The following is a 24,437-nucleotide window of genomic DNA, read 5'->3' on the forward strand; positions in this document are numbered from 1 at the left end:
TAAGCAGTGGAGAGGTGTATGGGGAGGTAGGAGTGGGGGTGTGGGAGGAGGCAACATAAGATCCTTTGATGCTACAGAAGCAGCAGGGCAAAGCTTTTAACTGATTGTTTAAGATAGTGGAGTGAATGGAGGTAAGTCCAATTAATAATGCATTACTGAAAACTGTTCACCCAAGGTGCAAAGAGCTGATAAACTATGAAATATGCCCATATGACAAGCATTAGGCATTTATGGTTTTTAAGTGTGTTATGTACAGAGAGATGTTATATTCAGGGCTCGAAAGGGTGACCTGTTAATGGGAACCAATGACATTGGAGTTTGATATAACAGCCCAGAGGTAAGATTTGATGGACTGGGTAATTTTTTTTTTTTTTGCACTAAACACTGGAGACTGGGGGTGGCAGGAGAGAAGATTCTTCATAATCATCCAATGGTATGATATTTTCTCTGTGTCTAAGGGGATTTTCCAGGGTTGTTATGTTATTAATAGTTCCCAAAATCAGTCTATGAAACTGAGTTCAAAATATTTTCTTCATGCTGATATTCATCCCTCTGAGGGTTGTGTGTATGTGAGTGTGTGTGTGTGTTTAAACCAGCTGCAGATTTCCATCTCCTACATGCTTTTAAAGGCTGTCTCCATAGTGATGGCCAATGAGAGGTGAGAGTTTTGCAGGTTTCTTTCTCAGTGTATGTGGCACAGACATGGCTCTTTTTCTGTGTCCTTGTACTTGTTCCCTCTACGCCATTACTGGCTGCCTCCATGGCAACCACCAATGAGGATTTGCAAATATATCAGTGCACCCTCTATGCTTGCACCTCTCTGTGTGCCCTCCTGCACTCAATGGTATCATAAAGCATCTGAGAGCAATAAATGGCCAGTCTGTTGGTTTTGTGAATCTCTGGCAAGCTCCTTCTCTTCTCATCTCCTCAGGGTGTCTCCTAATATGATTGTAGTAAAGATTGTACTTGTCCAAGTTGGCTCTCCAAATTTGGTACATATTGCTCTTCTCTGATCTTGGTTTCTTGGGTGAGAGGAGATTTTCACATTCTTAAAGTCAAACAGAACCCAGGGAGATTTGGTGTTCTAAAATGTTAAATCTCTGCTTTGGTGTAGTGTATGTTTTTTTCATTAAAGAGAAAAGCTATAGAACAAATCAGACCTTTCTTTCCCTTCTCCCATTCTATGTCACAATTAACAGTATTTGATATCTTGTATTTATTGCTTGAGTTTCATCATCATTACCACCATTTGGTGGCCATGTATTATGTTTAGGGCACTGAAAGGTATACAAAGAAGGCACAAGACATGCTCTCTTCCATGGAGAGACTTATAGTCTAATTACTTGAGTCCAGCCATTATGAACAGGATATGAACGTGCCCTATTTCTTGATGAAATATTAGTTGAATATTCATCAGCATTATCACCCTCATCTCTAGTAATATTAATCACTTATACAGTTCCTTGAGGCTTGCAAAGCACTTTAACGTATTATTTCATTTTATCATCACAAGAACCCTGGGAGATATGTGTTATTCCCTTTCTCCAGATGAGGAAACTGAGGCAGCCATAGGCTAAATGATTTGTCCAGTTGCACATAGCTAGTAAGTGCCTGAGGCTAGATATGATTTCAGGGCTTTCTAAGTTCTAGGTTCAGAGCTCTAGTCAATGCACTACCTAACTGTCCTATGTAATTGGACCTATATTTTATATGTTCTCCTGATTGGACATATAAGATATATATCCAGCATTCAAATGATAGAATATATGCATGTGTGTGCAAACATTCACATATAGTTAATAATAAAGACATGAGGCTAGAAATACAGAATAGTTTGTTTATAAGTGGGAGGGAATATAAACAAAAGTGAAAAATAGATATAAATAAAGAATATACTTAATTGCCTACATTAATTCCTATTAATAGGATGTAGAAATAACTAATTATATTCCCTAACATAGAAATTTGGAGTAGGAATAGATAATATTTTTTTCATCATGGCTTAAATTATTCATGAATATAATTGTTCCTACTTATGTTGCACAAATAGCTGTATTAAATATAGAGCTCTAGGAGCCTAAGCTCCCTTTTAATGATGTTCTACTGGCAACTATGACAAAATTTAAAAAAAATCTTTGATATATTTGTGCAATAATTCTTATTCAAGGTATTATGACACTCCTGAGGATTAGGAATTCATACTTCTGTGATAGGTGTGTGCCATAAACTGAGAGAGCAACATTTGATAGATAAAAGGAAATTTTAAAATTTGAAGATTAAAAAAGGGGAAATTTTAACTTTAAGTAAGGACAAAAAGTCATGCAAAGAGGAGACACAAAAGAGTAAAGATATCATGAACATTGCAAGAATCAGTTTGGAAATTGGCCGAGTAGAAAACTATTCTGGTTTCCAAAAAGCATTACTCTGCTTTCCAAATGGTTATTCTTATTGCACAAGACCTGCATGTTGAAGAGTTTTGCCTTTCAGTTCTAATCCTCCTCTCCAGTTACAAGAGTGACATCTCTGGCTAAAATACGGTGTTGGAGAATAGGGCTTGGCTTTCTAGCCCATGGTTTAAGATACAGGAATGATGGGTTCTTGGCCAATGATGGAGTGCATCTAATCAGGCCTGGGAAGAAAATGTTTGCCTTGAAATGTGCTGATTTCATCAAGAGATTTTTAAATTGAAAATCAAGGGAGAGGAGGGGGAAAATGTCCAGATATGATCATCAAATTGAGTACTGAGAAGAGGAACAGATGTAATAATTATAGAAAAAGGAACAACACTAGTCTTTTCCATTAATTCACAAAAGAAAATAATGAGAAAGAAGAGGAGAAATGATATTCAAGATCTCAGTTATGGAAATGTGCAGAGTGGTATTAAACAATGAAACTGGGATCTTCACCCAAGGAAGAAAACACAAATAGCTCCAAAGAAATTTTCATTTATCCATGTGGGAATTATTAATGGAGCACATCAATAGAAAAACATGTCACATTTAAAGATCTGATAAAAGGATAGTGGAGTAGCATTTTACATATAAAAAATAAGTGGAAATCTATGAACCCATGGGGAAAATTTTTCTAACAAATTTCACTCACTACAAATCAGTGGAGCATAACAAATTTGATCCTTGCTACTGTTTGACCTATTCTGTTTTTGAATGCTCACCTATTTAACCACAAGGGTCCCGTGGTCACTAGTATAGGCAAGTGAAGGAATTAAAAAGTGGGTTGAAGCATGTAGATATTACAAACTTTGTAACAAATTTGATATCTGGAAGAGTTGAATTCAGATCTTGTGTCAGAGACTTGCTGTTTGACCCTGGGAAAATTATTTGACTGCTCTCTACCTTGGTTTCTTCATATGTAAAACTGAGATAATAATAGTGCCTGCCTCTCCAGAGTTGTGAAGATCAAATGAGATAATAGAGAGTTCAGTTCTTTACAAATCTTAAAGGTCTATGTAAATGCTTATTATTATTATTAATACTATTATTGTATATTATTATCGTTAGTGTATCATTTGGTGTATTCTCTAAGGATTTAAGCTGTTTACAATAGAACACAATTCAAACATAAATTTACTCAGGGATACAGATAACCCATGGCAACATAATTATAGATTTATTTTTTTAAAAATCCTTGGTAAGCAGATTCCCTTTTGCTGCAAAGATCTCTTCCCTGGTTTTCTTGTTTTCTCCCTACCTCCCTCCCTCTCCCTCTCTCTTTGTCATTCTCTCCTTCTCTTTCTCCCTCTCTCTGTCTCTATCTCTGTCTCTCTCTCTTCCAAAAAGCATATAGCTCAACCACTACAGCATAGTGAGCTAGAGTCTCTATTTGTATTTGTATCATGGTCAGAGATGATTTCTGATTAAGAATAAAAAGAAGACCTGACTAGAGGTACTAATGTGGATACACAGGGAACTCACTGACCAATTCAGATTTTAGAAAGACATTGAATAAAGAGTGAAAATAAGAACAAGTAATTAAGGCTGAGTACTAAAATGTAGCATGAAATGTAGTAAGAAATGTATTGGAAGCATTAAAACCTAGAATCAGCTGCAGCAGACAATGGATACTAAAGATAACAGACAGGGTTGGGTGACTCTGGGTGGTGACTCTGTGTGTGTGTGTGTGTGTGTGTGTGTGTGTGTAGGGGTCAAGAGGAGGATCATAAGGAGATGGCTCTAATAGATGATGATAAGACTAAACATCAACTTTTACTTTGCTTGATTTTTTTATTTCTTCAAAGAAAGATCTTTCATTTGGTAAGGTTAGAGCAGAAATGGTTAGCAGGAAGTGAAAAAAAAAAAGGTAAGTCAGAAGACAGCTCAGAGAGCATTGAGGTGACCTCGATATGTATCTGTCACCAGTTCCAGATGAACTATATCCCAGGGTACTAAAATAGCTGGCAGGTGTGATTGCTTAGCGACTTATTTGCAATAATATGTAGCTACTGTAATAATATTTGAATGAAGAACAGGAGAGGTAACAAAAGACTGGAGCAGGGCAAATGTCCCATTTTTTTTTTAATGGAAAAGAGTAAGTGATTCTAAATTCGAATGCAACTGATTTATCTTCCTTAAAAAAAAAATTCTTGAACAAATGATTAAAGGAATTAAGGTTTGTGAGTATGTATAATAGGAAAAAATTCAGCATAATTTTGTCAAGAACGTTCATGACAAGGTAAACTCTTCTTTTTTCTGAAAGGGTAACTAGATTGGCAGATCTGGATCTAGATTGGTAGTATCTATTATATATATATATATATGTATATATATATATATATATATATATGTAGTATAGGTTGGTAGTAGTAGTAGATCTAGAGCTCGGCAAAACATTTGACGAAGTTTCTGATGCTACTCTTATGGACGAGATAGAGAAGAATATCCTGGGTTATAGCACAGTTTGGTGAACTAAGAACTGATCAAATGACTGGATCCCAAAGAGTACTAATTACTGGCTATATGTCAATTTACAGGGAGGCCCTCTAATGGAATTGCCCAGGGATTGGTTCTTGAATCTGGGCTATTCAATGTTTTTAACAATGTCTAAGATGAAGGTATAGATGGTATGTTTATTAAACTTTCAGATGATTAAAGTTTGGAGTTATTGCTAACATGTTGAGAAACAAACTTCAGATTACAACAATAAATTGATAAGCTAGAATGATGGGCTGAACCAGATAAGGTAAAGCATAACTGGGAAATAAATAAAAAACCTTAAACTCGAGTTCTAAGAATTAACTTTACATATGCAAGAAAGAGAAACATGGCAAGTCAATAGATTATGTGGGGAAAATCTGGGTATTTTGGTGAACTAAAAGCTCATTATCAGTTATTAGTATGATATGATAACCAAGAAATGTAATTCTAGGTGACATTATAATAGGTATTCTATTGAGAACAAGGAAGATAATCCTGCTAACCAGGAAGCAGTGATGCCATATAGTGGGACCAAACCATACAAGAATTTCAAGATAATTCCTCACTAATCCCTAAATATATCCATTCCCAAACCTACTATATGATCAATCCTTAGAACCACAGACATCTATTCCCTAAGAATATGTAGAGTCATCTATGATCATTACTGGTAACAATTCCATCAGTGGCATTCGGTATACCAATTTGCATGACTCAACCTCCTTCTAAATCAGAGGTGTCATATTTATAGCCTAGTCTAAGTTTGGATCTGAACCAGCTTAAAATATAATTGGTAAATGCTTAACAAAATAAAAGTATAACATGGATAATGCTAATTTGTGATTTTCTAAGTCAATATATGGCTTAAAGGACAACAAATTTCTGTTTCATTTTCTAAAATCCTTATTGTCTGCCTTAGAACTGATACTAAGTAAGAGTTCCAAGACAGAGGAGTGGTAAGGGGTCATTGGGGTTAAGTGACTTGTCCAGGGTCACATAGCTTAGAAGTGTCTGAGGCCATCTTTGAATCCTGTCCCCAGGCTTAACTCTATCCCTTGAGCTACCTAGTTGACTCAAATTTCTATTGCATTTTGATCACACTGTTCTCAGGAATACCTTTGTGTCCAGTGAGGTATTTTACAATTCAGCGACACTGGGCTTCTTGTTCTTATCACTGATGACTCTATCTCCTAACTGCTTTTGTATTGACTGTTTCCCATGCTTGGGATGCTCTCTCTCCTTATTTCTGGCTCTAAGGCTCTCAAGCTTTCCATCAAGGCTCAGCTCAAGTCCTACCTTCTTCAGGAAGCCTTTCCTAGTTTCATCTCACCACTAGGACTTTTCCTCTGAGTTTACTTCCCATTTACACCATATGTATTTTATATTTCCTTAGCTGCTTTCATGTTGTCTACTCCATTACAAGGCGAGCTCTTCAAAAGAAAAGGACCATATTTTGAGTATCCCTAAGGCTTAGCACAGTGCTTGGCACATTTTATTTTTCAGTATTGGTTCCAGGGCAGAAGAGCAGTAAGTGTTAGGCAATGGGGATTAAGAGATTCGCTCAGGGTCATACAATTAGAAAGTATCTGAGGCCAAATTTGAACCCAGGACCTTTCATCTCTAGGCTTGGTTTCCTCCACCAAGCCCCCAGTGCCTGGCACATATTAAGATCTAAATAAATGCTTGTTAATGAATTGCATCTGTAGTAGTATTAGGTTTAATTCTGGACCCATTATTTCAGGAACAAATGAGCAGAATTATACGCAGAAACTGGTGTAGAATACTAGGAAGATTTGCAAAAATGCTGTGTGTGAAGTTGTTGAAGGAGCCAGAGACAATATGGAAAAGATTTATATATAGTATATACAGGATATATACTATAACATATAGTAGCTGTCTATAGGTATTTGAAGAAGAATTCAAGCTCCTTAAGGCCAAGAATTCATATTTGTATCCCCAGATCTTTGAAAAGGATGTCTTTACAAGGAAACATTTTCTAACAACTAAAGTCTTCCAAAAATGAAATGGGTTATTTTGGGAGATAATGAGTTTCCCTTCAGTGGGCGTATTCTATGCTGGGTAACTCCTGGATGAGGTCAGTAAAAGGGTTTCTTGGGCAGATACATTTTGGACTAAATAGCCTCAGGTCTCTTTCAACTCTTATAACCAGTGGGGACTTTACATGCTGCTTATAGATTGCTTCAAAGTAGGAGATGTTGGGTGCCTCATTAAAACGTAGGGCATTTAGGATGTAGGATTTATCTCTTTAAGGGAACTCAGAAATAGGGCAGCTGGAGGGCCAGGAATGGAGTAGGGAAGACCTGAGTTCAAATTTGGATTTAGACACTTCCTAGCTGTGGGTCTCTGGGCAAGTCCCTTAGCCCTGTTTGCCTAGTCCTTGTCCTTCTGTCTTAGAGTTGCTTCTAAGACAGAAAGTAAAGGTTTAAAGCAAACAAACAATCATCTAGTCCAATGGTTCTCAAAGTATAATTTAGGGATGTTTAGGGGAATGAACCCCTTTCCTGACTTCCATGAGATCAAAACAATTTCCATAATAATATTAAGATGTTTTAAATTGTAATAGGATAAGTATCAATAGATGTGTGTATCTATATAAAACCTTATTAATAAAATTTCTTTGCACATTCTCAATAATTTTTTAGAGAGTAAAAACCAAAACACTTGAAAGCTTCTGATCTAGGCCAATTCCCTTCATTTTAGAGGTGGACAGGTGAGCAACTTTCCAAATTTTGCACAGGTGGAAATATAGCTTAGATTTGAACCCAGGACCCACGCTTCAAATCCAGTGTTCTTTCCACTAGCAAATGTAAACTTACTGAAGGCAAGAAGTGATTCTTTTTTTTCCTCTTGATTCCAAGAACCTACCAGTGTCTGACCTGGAGTAGGCCTTTAAATGTTTATTGATTGATATTAATAACTAATCTTTATATATTTTATATATGTCATGTGTATCTTTATACAAATATAATAAAACTTGTTAAGAATTTTTTACATACAAAGAGATAGAAACTAGACCTGTGATTTCTTTGACAGAGGGAACTTCCAAGACTTCTCTAGGTGTTACACACAATAGAATGAAAGCAGTCTCAATTCTTCTTTCTTCTGTTTTCTCTATCAAAACGTTTGCTCTTCAGACTGGAAAGGACAGAAAAATGATTAAGAAAGAAACCCAAGGAAAGGGAAGAGATAATAAAGGAGCACCTGGCTGCTCCAAATGAGTTCAAGTCACCTGGTCGAGACAAATTACATACTAGGATACTGAAAAGGACTTCAAGGGGGTGATTACTGGATTGCAGTTGGTGATATTTGAGGAATTGCAAATAATTAGACAGGTGCCACAGGACAGGAGACAGGAAAAAATGCTATCTGAGAACTACATTTTAAGGACATTGAGAAATTGGAGCATGTAAACCAGGCATAGCAAGTGGGTTCTTGATGAGGACTTAGGAAAGTCCAGTTCAAATACTACTTCAAACATTTATTGGATATGTGACCTTGACTAAGTCATAGGAGCATCCCGAAGTTCAGAGTCCTCATCTGTGAAATGGGAATAATAGTATTTACCACACAGGATTGTTGTGGAGATCAAATGAGTGTTTTGCAAACCCTAAAATACTATATAACTGTCAATTAAAGAGGAGGAAGATCTGAATGGGGAGGGTACTTGAAACAATGTCACATAACATTGAATTCTGTAACTTGGGATAATTAACTTTGAGGACAGAAGAAATTGGGGGGAGGTGGATATTAGAAATATAACTACAGTCTTCAATTTTATGAATGGGCGACATATGACAGGGGAGTGGAACTTATTCAACTTGACAAAAATCTGCCAAAGGTAGGGCAACTAGAGCTTTACCTCAGGGCATTGACGTCTGGGGGGGCTTTCTTCTTAGTCCCTGCTCCCATACTTCCTCTGCTAGCTGCATAATGCATGAGGTATAAATCCCCCTACTTCCTCACCTGGTCCTTGGCCATCTACTCCTTAGAATCCCCCGGCTCTGCTAGTTCTCACTTCCTTCCATAGCCACACCATCTGCTTTCTGCCTTTTCCCGTGACTATCTTCCCAACCCCCAAGCTGTTTTGCATCCTATGGGAGTGCAGCCAAACTTTCTGGGTGGGCTGAACAGCCCCTTCCTTTCTTGGTGCAACTGTTCCCCATCAAAGTAAAATGACCCCTGCATTCCTCTCTCCAACCAAATTTACTCTAAGCATCCAAATTTCTATTTTTCTCTGCTAATTTCCCCTTGGAGTACAGAACTGGGAACAACAGGCTTAAGTTACAGGGAGACAGATTTCATCTCAGCATGAGGGCTATGATTCGGGCTAGCTAAAAACAGCATAGGCTACCTCAGGAGGTGGTGAGTTCCCCGTCACTGGAAGGTTTCTAGTAAAGGTTAAATGATCACTTATCTGAGGATATCATAATATTATATATATAAATATTATAAATAAGGTTTTGAATTGAGGGGAGATGATAATCATCTAAAAGGCCCCTTTCACCTCTAAGATTCTGTCCTAGGGTTTAAAATTTGAGAAGTATATTGCATACCTTTCTGCCTGTCTGAATATCTAACCATTTCAGCAATTATGGAAGTTTTTGATGACAAGATTTTGCTGACAATATGGATATAACATATTCTTCATGACTTGATGATCAGACTAGCCAGTAAGCACTGAGGTCTGATGCTATATGCAAAATGAAAGAAGCCAATGCCATTCAAGTTTTCTTAGCCAATTCCATGATGCCATCTGTGAAATCCTTCCATTAACATCTTAGAGTTTTGCATTGACTCTCTGAACATTCCTCTAATGCCCTTCAGAGCATTTCCTTTGATTGTGAGTTAAGTTCCTCCAGAAGGCAGCAGTTTCCTCTTTTCCATTTTATCCCTTTTGAGCAATGGGATAATTCTAGCCAAATCTCTAGCTAAAGCAGATACATTATGATCCACGTTGGTTTGACAACTTCCTGAAACATTTTTTTTACTGCTTCATATTCCTAAGCCATAACTGTATTTCAGCAATTCTGCACATGCTTGAGAATTTTTCTTCTCTAATTTTATTTTCCACCTCCTGCAATGTCAGATTACCAACTGTGGAGCATTTGCAATCATTCTCTAGTTTTCTCTCTTTGCCAACTGTCATTATGTGGTAATTGGCCAATAGAAGCTTCTTTCTACCAAACCATCTTACTTGCAGGTGTTAAGGTCCTATCTCAATTTTATGTAGGTTATTAAACTGTCAGATAAAAACGAGTAACTTTTCTGGTGTTAAAAAAAGTCCTTTTCTTATTGCTCAATTCTTGCCATGCATCCACATTTATCCCTACTGTGTCTCCTTTAACTGTGGATGAACTTGAAGTTATGTGAGACCAGAAATCTTTAAAAGTTTATCCCCTTAGAACAGTATCCCAAACAAATGGAAAGTCATTTTGAGTAGCTAATAATAGTATGATTAGCACCAAGGTATATTAGACTATGATGCCTTTCCCTATTCTTTTCTTTCAAATGTATGTTTGAGATAAATTTATCTTGCTGGATCATAAATAAAACATAATTCTGAGGTATTATTCTGTTGGAAAAAAATGATCTCTTCCACACTCAAGCTCACTGCCTTAAGAATTTGTGTTTCAGTTAAAAACGGTTAGGCCTTTCCTCTATGTCTCTCAGCGATCATAACAAATGGAGCAAGTCAGAAGGGCCCATAAAAACCCAAAGAAAGATTCTCTCCTTTTCCTTGGAACTAAGTATACGGATCCCAAAGCAATATCAGCTTTGGGATAAAAATATGTTAACCTGGATTTTTAATTTTGGATAATAGTAACTATGTATATTAAGTACATTTGGTGCAAATTTCCAAGAAATAATACCATTAAAATAAGACTAATCAAAAAGATCTAGACAAAGGAAAGTAGTATGGGCTAGTGGTAAAATACCCAGGTTTGTTGTTTAAGGGAATTGTTTGAGATTTTTTTTTCAGTTCAGTTGTTTTTCAGTTGTTTCCAACTCTTCATGACCCCATTTGGGTCTTCTTGGCAAAGATACTGGAGTGGTTTGCCATTTCCTTCTCCAGATAATTTTATGCATAAGGAAAATGAAGCAAACAAGGTTTAAGTGACTCACTCAGGGTCACATAGCTAATAAGTATCTGAGGCCAAAATTGAACTGAAAATGACAAATTATCCAGACTCTAGGCCTGGCGCTCCATCTACTGTGCCACCTAGCTGCCTCCCTGACATTATTTACTATATGGTTATATAACCAGAGGCCCTGGGCCCATGGGCATGCTGAATCCAACTCAAACCTATTGAGAACTGATTATTAAATTTTCAATGTGGACATTTACACCTAAGAAATTAGTCATCTACAAGTTGGGGACTGATTTATGATTTTGTTGATTATTTATCTTAAGAACGTGATGGGGAAAATGTAAATAAAATAGATTAAATTAAAAAGTGGATTATATGTATATTTTTCTCCATAGATCGAGTTGTTAAATATTTTCCAGAATACCCCTGCCTTAGTCCCATTATCTGGGCTTACAAAGATAAGATTTAATATTGAAACCTTTCTCCTCAGGTCAGTTTTTCTTTGGCTTATATAGCTCACGTCTAGATGTCCATAAAAAATATCCTTCTAGATCTTGTCACCGAACTCAAGGTAATTATATAGATATTTATGTACTCACCCACTTCCATACCCATATGTGTGTATATCTATCTCTTTACCTACCTACCTCTATATCTTTTATTTTACACCACTGACAATATAAAAGGACCAGAAGCCCATAAACAAATGCAGGAAACATGTCAAGTACTAACAACAGTTGATGAACAAACATTATCATTCTTTTCTCTCTCTTGTGATTCTCACTTTCTACCAGGTTCCTAAAGTTCCTCAGACTTACTACCACTTGGTTGTTCAACTTCCATTAGGAGGAGACTAGACTTGAGGCTGCTGGATAGGCAAAATGCCAACAATGTCCATGGGGAATCTCTAAAGGCTTTGCCTCCCAACTTGCAGTTGCCAGACTGTTATCTCCCATTCTCCCATAACCCATACCACCTCAGCAAATCATTGTTATATTGGGCTGCAAAGTCCAGATCTTTGCTTTTCTTGTATTATGAATTTCTTCCCTTATGCTGTTCCCTCATGCCCTGGAAGCCACATGTAATGTATCCTTTTCTTTCTTCAAGAATCATATTGTTCAGAAGAATTCCCACGCGCTTGATAGAAAGCATGTTCCCCAAACTCCCAGAGATGGTTCTTCAAGGCATACACTGGCAAACACATTGCCTAAGAAACTCTGGAAAGAAAGCTGGATCTCTTGACTTCCAATCTTGGGAATGCTTCAGGAGATCTTTCAACCAGGGCATATGGTTCTTTTTCTCTACAGTGGTCCTATGATTGATAGGCTATATTGCTGTTTCTCCAAGGCTCATGCTACAAACTCATCATGGATCAAAGTCTTTCTTCTCAGGCTACATAGTCAAGCACCCATCTATTTTTGTCTTGTATCTATCTATAAATCTTTAATATTCCATCACTGCCTCAGCTCTTATATTTCTTTGTGCAGGAAAGTTTCTGGTCTTTGAACTATACTAAGAAAAGGGGGAAGAAAGGATAAAGGAAGCTAGCAACTTAGCAAAAGTTTCCCTCTTAGGATAGGTTCAAGCACATACAATTTGCCACATACCTCTGTTGTAAGGTGGTCATTAATAGCTTTATTGCACTTGCAGTGGATAAGAGAAAAAAAAGAGCCCTATAAAAAACTTTAGCTACTCACACAAGGGTTCTTCCTCCAAAGAGGAAACCAATCAATTTGTCATGGTGAAATAGCTCTTATCTATAAAACCTAGCCTTCAGGAGACACAAAGTGATTTGTTTGTGCCCCAATAAAAGAAAATATAAAATTACACTAAAGGTTCACTTTAAAACCAACAGACTATATATTTAGAAAACGATGTTTATCAAAAGTGGGCAGTTAGGTGATGTAATGGATAGAGTGCCAGGCCAGGAGTCAGGAAAACTCATTCCGAGTTCAAATTTGACCTCATATACTTGTTAGCTGCCTGACTAGGGCAAATCACTTAACTCTGTTGGCCTCCATTTCCCCATCTGTAAAATGAGTTGGGAAAGGACATGGCAAGCCACTCCAGTAATTTTGCCAAGAAATCCCCAAATAGGGTCAGACATGACTGAAAAACAACAAAATTTATCAAAAACACATTTAATAGCCCTTGTGCTAAAAATGCAGCTTTATGACAAAGAAAATGAGTTACAATTTTGTGAACTCAATGCCAAATAATTTTTAAACAAGCAATTGCAACAAAATCCTGTTTCTATCTATGGGGGTTTTCCTTTCCTCTTAACTAAGCCCTAAATTTCTTTGTATTTGTTGACTTATTGATCTTTAGACATGTTGAACTTGGTGAGAGACATAGCTTTTTATCTCTCTCTCAGGATATGAACATTTGATCATTATTTAGCCTTTTCAAGTTGCTCAAGCTCATTTATCTTTCTAGTTTTCCTTTTTTCCCCTCTCTCTGGTGGGGGGAAGGCTCATTTGCATTTTGGAGATTTTACTAAGGTCCTCTGAACAGATTTGTTTAGAAGTCATAAATTCTAAATGGTCCATTTCCCTATTCCCATCTATTGCTTATTCTTCTATGTAGGATTTTTTCTTTTGACCTTTTGGTCTACCACATTTTTAAATATTCTTTCCTTTTTCGTCTCTGATACACATAATTGATTCTGACTGGGGCTCTTAGGTATATGATCTTCAAACATATAGGATGGAAGAGACATTCTTAGGGTTATCCAAGTGGCACAGTGGATAGAGCGCTGGGCTTGGAATCAAGAAAACTTGTCTTTCCAAGTTCAAATCTAGCTTCAGATATTTATTAGCTATGTGACCCTCAGCAAGTCACCTAATTCTATTGACCTCAGTAAAATGAGGCGATGAAGGAAATGACAAACCACTTTGCTATCTTTGCCAAGAAAACCCTAAATGGGGTCATGAAGAGTTGGGTGCAACTGAAAGAACTCATGGTTAAAAGAACAACAGCATGGTTAAATAGATAGCAATTTGTTTGGAAAAAAGTTCCGGATTTTATTATGTGTAGCAGCCCAGGGGCAAGGGGAACAGTCAGTCTTGGGCATGCTCAGTAGTGCTCATGGCTGGGAAGGCCCCTGACCCTTGACCCCAGCTTCTCCCAGGTTAGGCGGGAAAACAGGTTTCTTTGTTCTCCCCTGGTCAAGAGAAACCACACCTATGCCTTGTCATTGACCAATGAGGGTCATCCCTATGTACTGTGTATATTTGCATATCAAAAACTATATCTAGCCCAGCAGGCTCCGCCTTCACTCTCTCTCTGCTCTCCCCCCCCTCTCTCCTCTTTCAGGCTAGGCGATGGCTGTCCTTGCAGGAGCTTGGCCTCTGGCCAAGCTCCATCTTTAATCTTTCTCCTCAATAAACGACTCCTCTTTGCATACCATGTGAGAGCTGTCGGTACCTTCTTTGTCGCTTCCCCTTTCCTTCTCTCTCTCCCCCTCCCCTCTCAGGGGTCATAAGGGGCTGGTCCCCGACATAATTATGGATGGAAAACTCAGTATGAATCAGCTTTCTCTCAACAGATTCATCAATAAAATATGAGTAATAATTCTTTATATAATATTCTCTCCCTCTTTCCTCCCTCTGAGAAAGGAAATAATGGAAAATAGCATGATAGCCATAGGGCTTCTTTCTGAGGATGATTGCCAATTCCATCTATACTGCTCTGTGATGGATTGGTTATGGCCAAATAGGTCATCACTATCAACCAGGTACCAGTCCAAATGGGGAAGACCTTACTTTCCTCATTTTAATTCATTCCAGATCCTGTATTTTGTTTTGTTTAAATGTCAGATTCAGTTTGTATTTTATCCTTTGAAGGCAATATGGAGCTATGGGTGAGCTTAGTATAAAGTGACTTGCTTTTCTCATTTTTTTTCTACTTAAAGGAAAATCCAGAACAAATGATGAGAACTCATGGGTCCATATTGATCTTTTTTATGGGAATATTTTCTGGGATTTTAATCTAGCTTAAAGTAGATTGATTTTCTATATTTTAATATCATTTGCTTTTAATTCTATTCTAAAAAATCCAACTGTTTGTATCTAGGAATAAGGAATGTAAATATAATAGTGCGATAGTTCTTGCCCTAAAGAAGTTTATATGACCTAATGATATGATTTATATTATATAATATTAGGGGGCTCCAAGAGCTACAAATAGCCAGTATACACAGTACAAATACAAAAGGATTGGTGAGGGTCAATGACAACTGTAGGAATCATTTTTTTGACCACCCCTGACCTTTCATCTAGCAAAGGGAAGTTTCCTCCTATCTTTCTTTTTTTGTTTTCTGTAGAAATCACTTCAGAAACTGTAAGTGGTGGTTCTTTAAGGGGAACATTGAGGCTGTGTAAGTAGAGACTCTTAGCAAGAGATCTCAGTCACACTGAGGATGGGCATCCTACATTTGCCCAGGATCTGTACTTTTGGTGTAGGGACCCTGGCAACAGTCCTGAACAGCTCTACCCAAACACAATTATTAAAATTTCAGGATGAGCATTTACATCTCACAAATTAGTGTTTGACTATTCTATTGATTTCTAGGCTTAAGAAAGTATTATTAATACTTAATAACTTAAATAATAACTTAAATAATAACTTAAAAGAACATTATTCCTGCTTTAATTTTTTCCGAGAGATGGTTGTGGATCCTGGTCATTTGAACTATTAGTATAAGCAAACTATATAGGAAAAGAAAAAGCAGTCAAGTGGTCACAGGGGAATAAACCTTGAGGAAATGAGGAAGCTCTTTCCTGTACATTTGTGTTTGCTCCCTCTAGTTATCTGCAGTTCTAGGGAAGTTTGGTGCTTCTGGGTATTCCTTTGAATTGCTTGAGATCTGAATGTTAATGACTGTTACTTTATCAGTGATAGGTGCATCCTTGAAAAGTATTCTCAGCCCATGCCTGGACTATATGTCTATATCAGACGTTGCTGGAACCTGAAAAGGATCTTGTAAATAAAAGAGAGATAGTAGAAAGAGAATCATATCCTATGATTCTTTGATTTGCTGAAATGGCCCAGAAGATTCTCTGCTAATTTCAATATATTTTGTCAAAAAATTTTAGAACTAAAAGGCATAGTGGCATCATCTAATTCAACAGTCACATTTTATAAATAGGGAAACTGAGGTCTATAGAGGTTTAATGAAGTACTTGCCTAAGGTCACACTTATTCATGAGTAAAGACTCAATCCCATATCTTCTATTTCAAATTCTATGCTCTTTCCACTTTAACATACTACTGTGGAATGTGGATTTTTTTTTTCTCACTCTAGTGAGTTATTTTGACCTGTTTGCTCTTTAATTTAACATGAGAGAGATACAAACCCTCCAAAACACTTGGGCCGGGAAAGAGCTCATGAGAAATTTTTTTTTTTTAAAGCCAAACAAGACAAAACAAAAAATGCTGAATAGCAGGTGGGTCAGATTGCCTTTGGGCATAGATCCACATCTGGGCTGTAGTGTGTATATATACTTAAATATTTAAATAGATAAAGGACATAACTGCTGAAAAAAACACAAGATTTCTAGTAATAGTTCTTCAAGAAAGGCTCATTTTTCTATTGAAAATTATAACAATTTAGCTAATTATACCCACATGCTATTTTATTATCTTCTACTGAGTTTTTGCTTACAAATCCAGCTGTATGTAAGCTGCTGAATTCATAAGTTTTCTCTTTGTTCTTATTTTGTTCTAATTTACAGTCTTTTCATGAGCCTTGGAATCTCTCTCCTGTTTACATGATGGCATGTATGAAAGATGGGAATGAGGTGAAGTGACTAGAATATTGGAGCATCATTCCCCCCCTCCCCCTAAAGGAATTTTTTATTACCATTTTCTATTTTAAGTTAATCAATCAGGAACTTGAAGTACCCCTACTTAACAAAGAGAGTTCACACTTACTTACTTAGCTATTAACACTTAGTTCTAAAAGAACATAAGCACTGCTCCCTGCCCCCTTCACAGAGCTAGGCAAATTGAGAGACTTTGATTGGTTCCTGAGATGTGATAGACCAGCCCACAGTGAAAGGAAGGAGAAACCAGAGAGACAGGAAGTGACATGGAGAAAAATGCTTATAAAAGCCAGTCTAGGGCATTCTGAGGCACTTCTGTCTTGGTGGCTCTTGCTGAGGGAGGACTTGTGTGTTGGAGGGATTCTTCTGTCTTGGACTTCTTGATTGGAGATTGATTCTACGCTGGTAAGACTCTTGCTGAAGAGATTATTGGGGAACTGAGGGAGCCTTTGTCGAAGCTGAGCCGGATTTCTTCAGATCGGCATTTATAGGGTATTTAACTAGGCAATATTTTCTACCTCCTTCCTACATTTCCCTCTTTACTATCTCTACACTGCTGTAATAAAGCTACTAATCAGCCTCATGACTTAAGAGTTAATTTTATAAATGATGACCACAACAATATTTTTTAATTCTTATGTTTTGTCAAACCCATGTTAATTATTACACTTCAATCCTTTTATGTTAATCTTTCTATGAATATGGTTCATTAATACCACAGTTTCTTCTTTCATTATGACTATAATACTTGGTAGATTTTTTTTAGATTGATTATGAATATTTTTTAGAAAATAAAACTTTGTGTACTTGAAAATGAAAGTAACTTAACATTAGATTCATAAAGGGTCTTAATGACCATCTATTTTAGTCTTTTCATTGAGGAAACAGACCCAGAGAGAATCAAATAACTTTCCCAAAGTCACACAATTAATCAGTAGAAAATCTGGAAGAAAATCTCAGGACTTTTAATCCTAAATCCATTCCCCCCTCTATATTAAATCTCTTACCCAGCTTTCTGGGTCTGATCTCCTGGTTCCATGTTCCTCATTAATGGTAAGAACATTGTCTCTCAGACTGATATAAAGGAATAGTATAACCTGAGTCTCCTCCTCTATCTAAATATGTTGAGGAGATAATTGGGTTTTTTTTTTAAGTGTGTTGGTTGGTCTGGAGGCATCTGCCACAGACTAGACCTGGAGACACTTAGCAGCTCTATCTTGGACTCTCCTCTCTCTCTCTCTCTCTTTCTCCTCCTTTTCTTGCTAATTTTATCATTCTTTTTGGGTTGAATGGCTGATGCAACTGGCACAGTGGATAAAGTGCCAGACCTGGAGTCAGGAAGGCCTCCACTTTCTTTTTTGTAAAGGAAGGGAAGAAGTATTTATTAAGTGCATACACTTCATAAATATTATCTCACTTAACCTTCCTTACAACTCTGGGAAATAGATGCTATTATGATCTCCATTTTATAGTTGAGGAAACTCAAGCAGAGGTTAAGTGCCTTACTCAGGGTCACATAGCTATTAAGTAACTGAAAACAGATCTGAACTCAGGTCTTTCCAACTTCAAGTTCAATGCTTCATCCACAGTACCATCTTCCTACCTCTAAATGCCCCTTAATTCTTGGGGGGTTTAGGGAGACCAAATGAGATAATATCTGAAAAGCTCTTTGCAAACCTTAAATCACTATCTAAATGCTAGCTAGTATCATTTATGTAGGAAGACTTCCAAATATATATGTGAATCTCTCATCTCTTTTCTGAAATGTAGGCCTTTATTGCCAACCCTTTATGTACCGTCAACATCTCAGACTCAAAATATACAAATTAGAATTTGTTAATTCTACCACAAACTAGCTCAAATCTACATCTCTTCCCCAGCCTGTGTATTCATGTAGTTCAAGTGATGCAGGCCTGAACCAGATTAGTGACTATAAGAGTAGAAGGAAGGGAACAGATGGGAAGGATATTGTGCTAGGTGTGTGGTATGGGCAATAACTTTACCCAGGTTACTTGTTTTCTCATCTTTAAAATGAGCTCCAGAAGGAGATAGCAAAACACTCAAGTATCTTTATCAAGAAAATCCCAAATGAGGTCAGATTTTGTAACAGGAAGTGATTTAGACAACAATGATAATCACAACAGAATCTAGAAAATTTTTCAACTGATTGGAGGTAGGGGAGGAGAGGAGGGAGAATCTAGCTGAAACATTCTGAAGTTGTGAACCCGGCTCTTGCCACATCTGGACTATTAGGGTCACTATCTAAATGATCTCCTGGCTTCCCCTTTTTGAACCCTTCCTTCACACAACCTCCAAATTAATATCCCTAAAACTGAGAGGTGTGATTGTTCTGCTCTTTCAAAAATCTTTAGTTCTCTATAGAATAAATTACAAACTTTTCAGCATGGTATTTCAAGTCCTCCACAATCTGACTTTTTACTCCCTTTTCAGACTTATGTCCTTATATAATCAGACTTATTCCTATTTTTTTATACTGCTCTGGCCAAACTTGTTATTCCTTACACTTAAGATTTTATCTCTTACATCTGAACCTTTGCAAAGGAAGAAGTAGGCTAATAAATATTTAATAATCAGTTCTTGGTGGGAAGCAAGGGGTATGTGTGTGTGGGGTGTACCTATGGTACACTTTAAAAATGAATCTGCATTATTAACCTTTTCTCCATTACTTTTTTCAGTCTATTAAAGATCAGTTTGGAAGTATATTCAGAGCTGTTTCAGGCTTTCACTGGTACTAAGCCACCATCTTGCCTCTGCTTCTCTTTCTTCAGTCTAGACAACCAAGGAAGCAATAAATCAAGGTCTGGTTTTGTAGCATTTGTTGATTACTGCTTTCTAAATGTTCACCTTGAAAATTTAACAAATGGTTGAAGATCACACTTTATTATTGCCCCCGCACCCTGAGCACTCTCTTTTTACAATTCCAACTCTATCAATCTCTAATTTCATTCATGGTCCCCTTTTAAGGGCCACCTCCAACATGAAACCTTTTCTAAAACCTTTGGTTGTTAGTTCTCTCTTCTCTTCTCTTCTCCCAGATTGGCTTTTTTTTTTAACCCTTACCTTTTGTTTTGGAATAAAAACTAAGTATTAGTTCCAAGGCAGAAGAACAGGAAGGGCAGGCAAATTGGGAATAAGTGACTTGCTGATGGTTACACAGCTAGGAAATATTTGGGACAAAATTTGAACCCAGGACTCCTTCTCTAAGTCTGGCTCTCTATCCACTGAGCCACCTAACTTCCCCTCCAAAATTAGTTTAATTTATTTTTCTATATTTTTTTTATTTTCTTACCTGTTGGTCTTCCCTAATAAAGGTAAGCTTCCTGAATGTAACAATTGTTTCATTTTTTTCCTTGTCTTTATATTCCTGGGGTGTAGAATGGTGGGTATTAGGCATAAAAGAAGTGCTCAGTTGAAGACCATATTCTTGTGGTACTTCCTGCAGGAACTCTTAGCGCTTTCTTTTTCCTGAAATAACTATATTTAATTATCTTTTCATATATTGTATTTCCTTTACAGAATTAAGTTCCTTGAGGGCAGAGATTGCCTCATTTTTGATTTTGTATCCTGAGTGCCTAGAACAGTGTTATGTTTGTAATAGGAAAGTATGCAATAGGCAGTCAGTAAGTGCTTATTTGGTTTGTATTATATAGATGAGTAAAAGTAAATTTAAGAAGTCAATTTAAAAGCATGTTATCCCCACCTTACTTCATACTGCCAATAAGAACTTTAAAAAAGCTCTATTGTGGGTAAAGTCAATAGAAGTTAAGCAGGAACTCCTTTTTATATATGGGGAAATAGGTGGTATAGTAGATAGAGTAGAAGGTCTAGAATTAGGAAATTTGAGTTCAAATCTAGTCTCAGACACTTACTAGTATGAATTTCAAAACTACTCAACCCTATTCAGACCATTCTTTAGAAGATGGGATTTAGCTATTTCCTGATCAATAACAATAGAGATACTTGGAATAACAGAATCAGGTCTTAGAAACTACAATCTCCACCCTACTCAGGGTAACAAGATCAGGAAGGGCTGCAGCAAAACTCAAGATTTAATTATTTGAGAATATGGCCTTCAATAGACATGTGCAAGAAGGACAGATCTCTGGGCAGTCCTAGGTCAAGCTAGAGGTACCATTGGCACATGTGAGAGACAGGAAGTGAGGTAGAGGACAGCTCAGGAGTTCTGGGGACTTCCTGTGTGGAGGGAAGAAGGTGGTGGTTGGAGCCTGGTGCTTGGAGTGGAGGAGCCCAGAGACTGTTTCTGCATTTTGGTCATGTGAGTGATAGGGACTGATCTCTTTTCTTTGCCTCTGCTATCCAGGGCCTTGAGCCTTTGGCTCAGCCTAAGCAGAGTGGGTATTTAAGCCCTATTTCCTTCTCTCCCTTTTCCCTCTCTCTCTCTCTCTCCCCCTCTAATACTTTTCTTCCTCCTGTTTGTAATTAAAACACCATTAAAAAGGTTGACAGCTGACTTGAGTTTTCATTTAGGAATTACATAGCTGAATTCCTTGGCGACCTTAAATTAATATATATCAGTCTTTTAAAGTGATTTCCATATCACACTAGCTATGTGACCTTGGGTAAATCATTTAATCCTTATTTGCCTCAGTTACTCATCTGTAAAATGATCACACATTGGAGAGGGAAATGGCAAACCACTCTAGTATCTTTTCCAAGAAAACCCCATTGACAAAGTTGGGGGGGGGGTTTACATAAAACAAGATACAACTGAATGATTGAATAATTGAACAACAACAATGTATGGATCATATGGGAGCAATATTCTAAGCCCTGCTTTCATGTGAATCAAGTTAGTTTATCACTGAAAATTTATAAAACTTCCTGATATCCTCTGGTCATGTTGACATGGCTTCTTGGTCACCTACGGGAATAAAAATATCCAGCCACATGAAGTCAGAGCCCTTTGGACCTCATAGATATTCTAAATGAAGCAAGTTATCACACCCTTCCCTGCTGGCCTGACTAATTTTATGAAAATGAAGAGAGGTCATGTGTCTAGCCAGGTTAAATATTGGAATATCCCTATTAAATATTTTTCTATGTTATGGAAGCTGGTAGTACAATAGATACAGGACTGTGCTTAGTGCTAAATCTGACTTCAGGTGCTTAAAAGTTGGGTGACCCTGGGCACTTGACCTCAACCTCAGTTTCCTCATGAAAAATGAAGGTAATAATAACCTCTCTCTTGTAGGTTTTTTTTTTTAGATCAAAGAGATAATATTTGAAAAAATTGCTTGTTATAGCATCTGGCATATTTTAAGTACTACATAAATGTTTATTTCTATGCATCTATGGCCCAAGTAAAATTCCTTTTATTAACTGTTGAATGTCCTATGAGTGCCTCATTTCATCTCAACAACAAATCTGAATTAACAGTGTGCTGGTCTCAGTCAGGGTCCATCTCTAACACTTGGTGTAATTAGTAATTGGCATGAGTTGACATAGTAGATCACATTGTTGTTGAAAGAGAGAAAAAGATGCTACAAAAATGGAGGGTCCATTGATTGCATTGCTGGGTGGCAACCTATGGCACCCAATGAAAAGGTCCCTTCTGGTTGTGTGGGAACAATATTCTCAATGGAACTGGGAAAAGGCCTCCATTTGCTCAAAGCAATTAGTTTAGTGGATGTTAGAGAATGCTGTCAGGGAGGGTAGTAAAGAAAGCATCAAGTCCAGCATTCCTTGATTGTTGTTGGCTATTCCTCAGAAGTCATGAGCTAGCAGAGTGAGGCTGAAAGTAAATTGGCCCATTACATTTAGCAACCAGAGCAAGAACTGTTGGTTTTTAGGAGCCATACAATGAAGACCAATGGAGCTTGTAACAAGGGTGTAAGTAAAAGGAGCTTAGCTGATGGGGTGGGGACCAAAAAGCTGAAGTTAGGAACTGACAGGACTCTAGGAAGAAGTTACAAGTCTACAACCCAGAGATTTCATTACATCATGCTGAGATCAGTCATACTACAGGAAAATTAAGAGGATGAGAGGAAGAGTGAGAAAGAATCTGGGAACCCTTGGTTAAAAAAAAAAAAGTCCTGGGTTATCTTATTACTCTTTTAGGAGGAATGTGACTTCTTCCACAGAGGGAGTAGGAACTGGGTGGATTTTTACCACTAAGAAAATGGGGAAGTTTCAGGAGAATTTCAAACACCAACCTGATTGGGATAGTGGCTGCCGTGGGTAAGGACTGATAGAGTCAATAAGACTCTCTAGGTAGCAGAAATGGGCTTTGGGAGTGATCAGAGGGATTATTAAGAAATCATTTAAATCAGTTACCTGTTCCACATTAAGACTATCCTTTGTCCCTTTTTAGGTGGCTAGGATGGAGAGTTACATATATGTGGCTCCATAAAGATTTATTCTCATTGTGTATTTGTAAGAGAAGGAATGAAATTCCTAAAGGAAATAGATTGGACAGATGGGATCTATATAACTCTTCCATTGCTTGCTACACTCTTTGATTAACCTGTTTTGGGGACAATTAAGTCCTACCTTTTGGGTGAAACCTCTCCTGAATGGGCTTACTCATGGTTTGGTTCTTCTCCTTCCCCTTCCAGGGCCTCTTCCCCACCTCCAGTCATACAATATTATAGGTGTGGGCTAATCAACTGATGTAATTTGAGCAGGCAATTAGGGCAGCTGTGGTTTGGGAAAATACTTGTTATGCAAATAGGTGCTATAGAAAGGAGGAGGAGGAATAGGCAGAAGGTGATTGCACTCTTTCCCAGAGGAAGCTTTGGGTGTGATTATTAAAAAGTATAGTTGATAAGAAAGCAGTTGATGGCTAGGCTTTGGGGGTTGTGAGTTTCAAAATGTGTGTGGGGGGGAACTGCATCTTAGAGTTCCTCAGCCAATCCCATGCCCAGAAGTAAGGGGCGTGGCCCCTCTAGCATGGGATTGGTCCAATTCAAGATCAATCCCACACCGAAGTAGGGGGGTGTGGTGCCTCCCCCCAGCATGGGATTGGTCCATTCAAGACCAATCCCACACCAGGAAGTAGGAGGGACCTCGGAGGCACACTGCGGGATGCAGTATCCTCCCTCCCCAATTAGACGATAGCGGAAAAGGATATCAAGGATATCATGAGCTCTTGGGAGTTTGTGTGTGCCCTTTCTGAAAATGCTATGCAGGTTATAGTGGGTTGGAGTAATTGAAAACACTTGGATTTCTCTGAACCATCTTCTGAGGTTAAATACCTAACAATCAAGAGTTTCTTGGATGGAGGTGTGAAAGATATTTCTCATCTGTCAGTCAGTAAGCATTTATTAAGTAGTTACTATATGACAGGTACTGTGCTAAGTGTTGGAGATACATAGAAAGGCTAAAGACTGTTGTGAAGGATATTGAAGAAAGCAGGGCTAATTGGTTATACCAGCTCTTTTTACAACAATGTCCTATGGCCTGTGAAGAAGGCAGAAGGCACTTAGAAGCCTACTGTGGACTATAGGGAGCTGAACATCATATCCAATCATCCAATTTGATGTCCATCATATCCAAAGCCATCATATCCAACATCATAGCTCTGCCTGACC

General features: G+C 37.6%; 1 long non-coding RNA gene across 1 annotated transcript; it reads right to left on the minus strand.

Annotated features, from left to right (window-relative positions):
* Positions 1-7,901: 7,901 nt before the first annotated feature.
* Positions 7,902-24,188, minus strand: LOC103098049 (uncharacterized). The gene is made up of 3 exons (XR_008912262.1): positions 23,398-24,188; positions 20,177-20,352; positions 7,902-8,087 (listed from the first exon to the last, which is right to left on the minus strand). It is a non-coding gene; the product is annotated as an uncharacterized LOC103098049 (long non-coding RNA).
* Between the last annotated feature and the right edge of the window lie 249 nt (positions 24,189-24,437).

The sequence above is a fragment of the Monodelphis domestica genome, chromosome 5 (assembly GCF_027887165.1).
Source record: "Monodelphis domestica isolate mMonDom1 chromosome 5, mMonDom1.pri, whole genome shotgun sequence".
NCBI lineage: Eukaryota > Metazoa > Chordata > Mammalia > Didelphimorphia > Didelphidae > Monodelphis > Monodelphis domestica.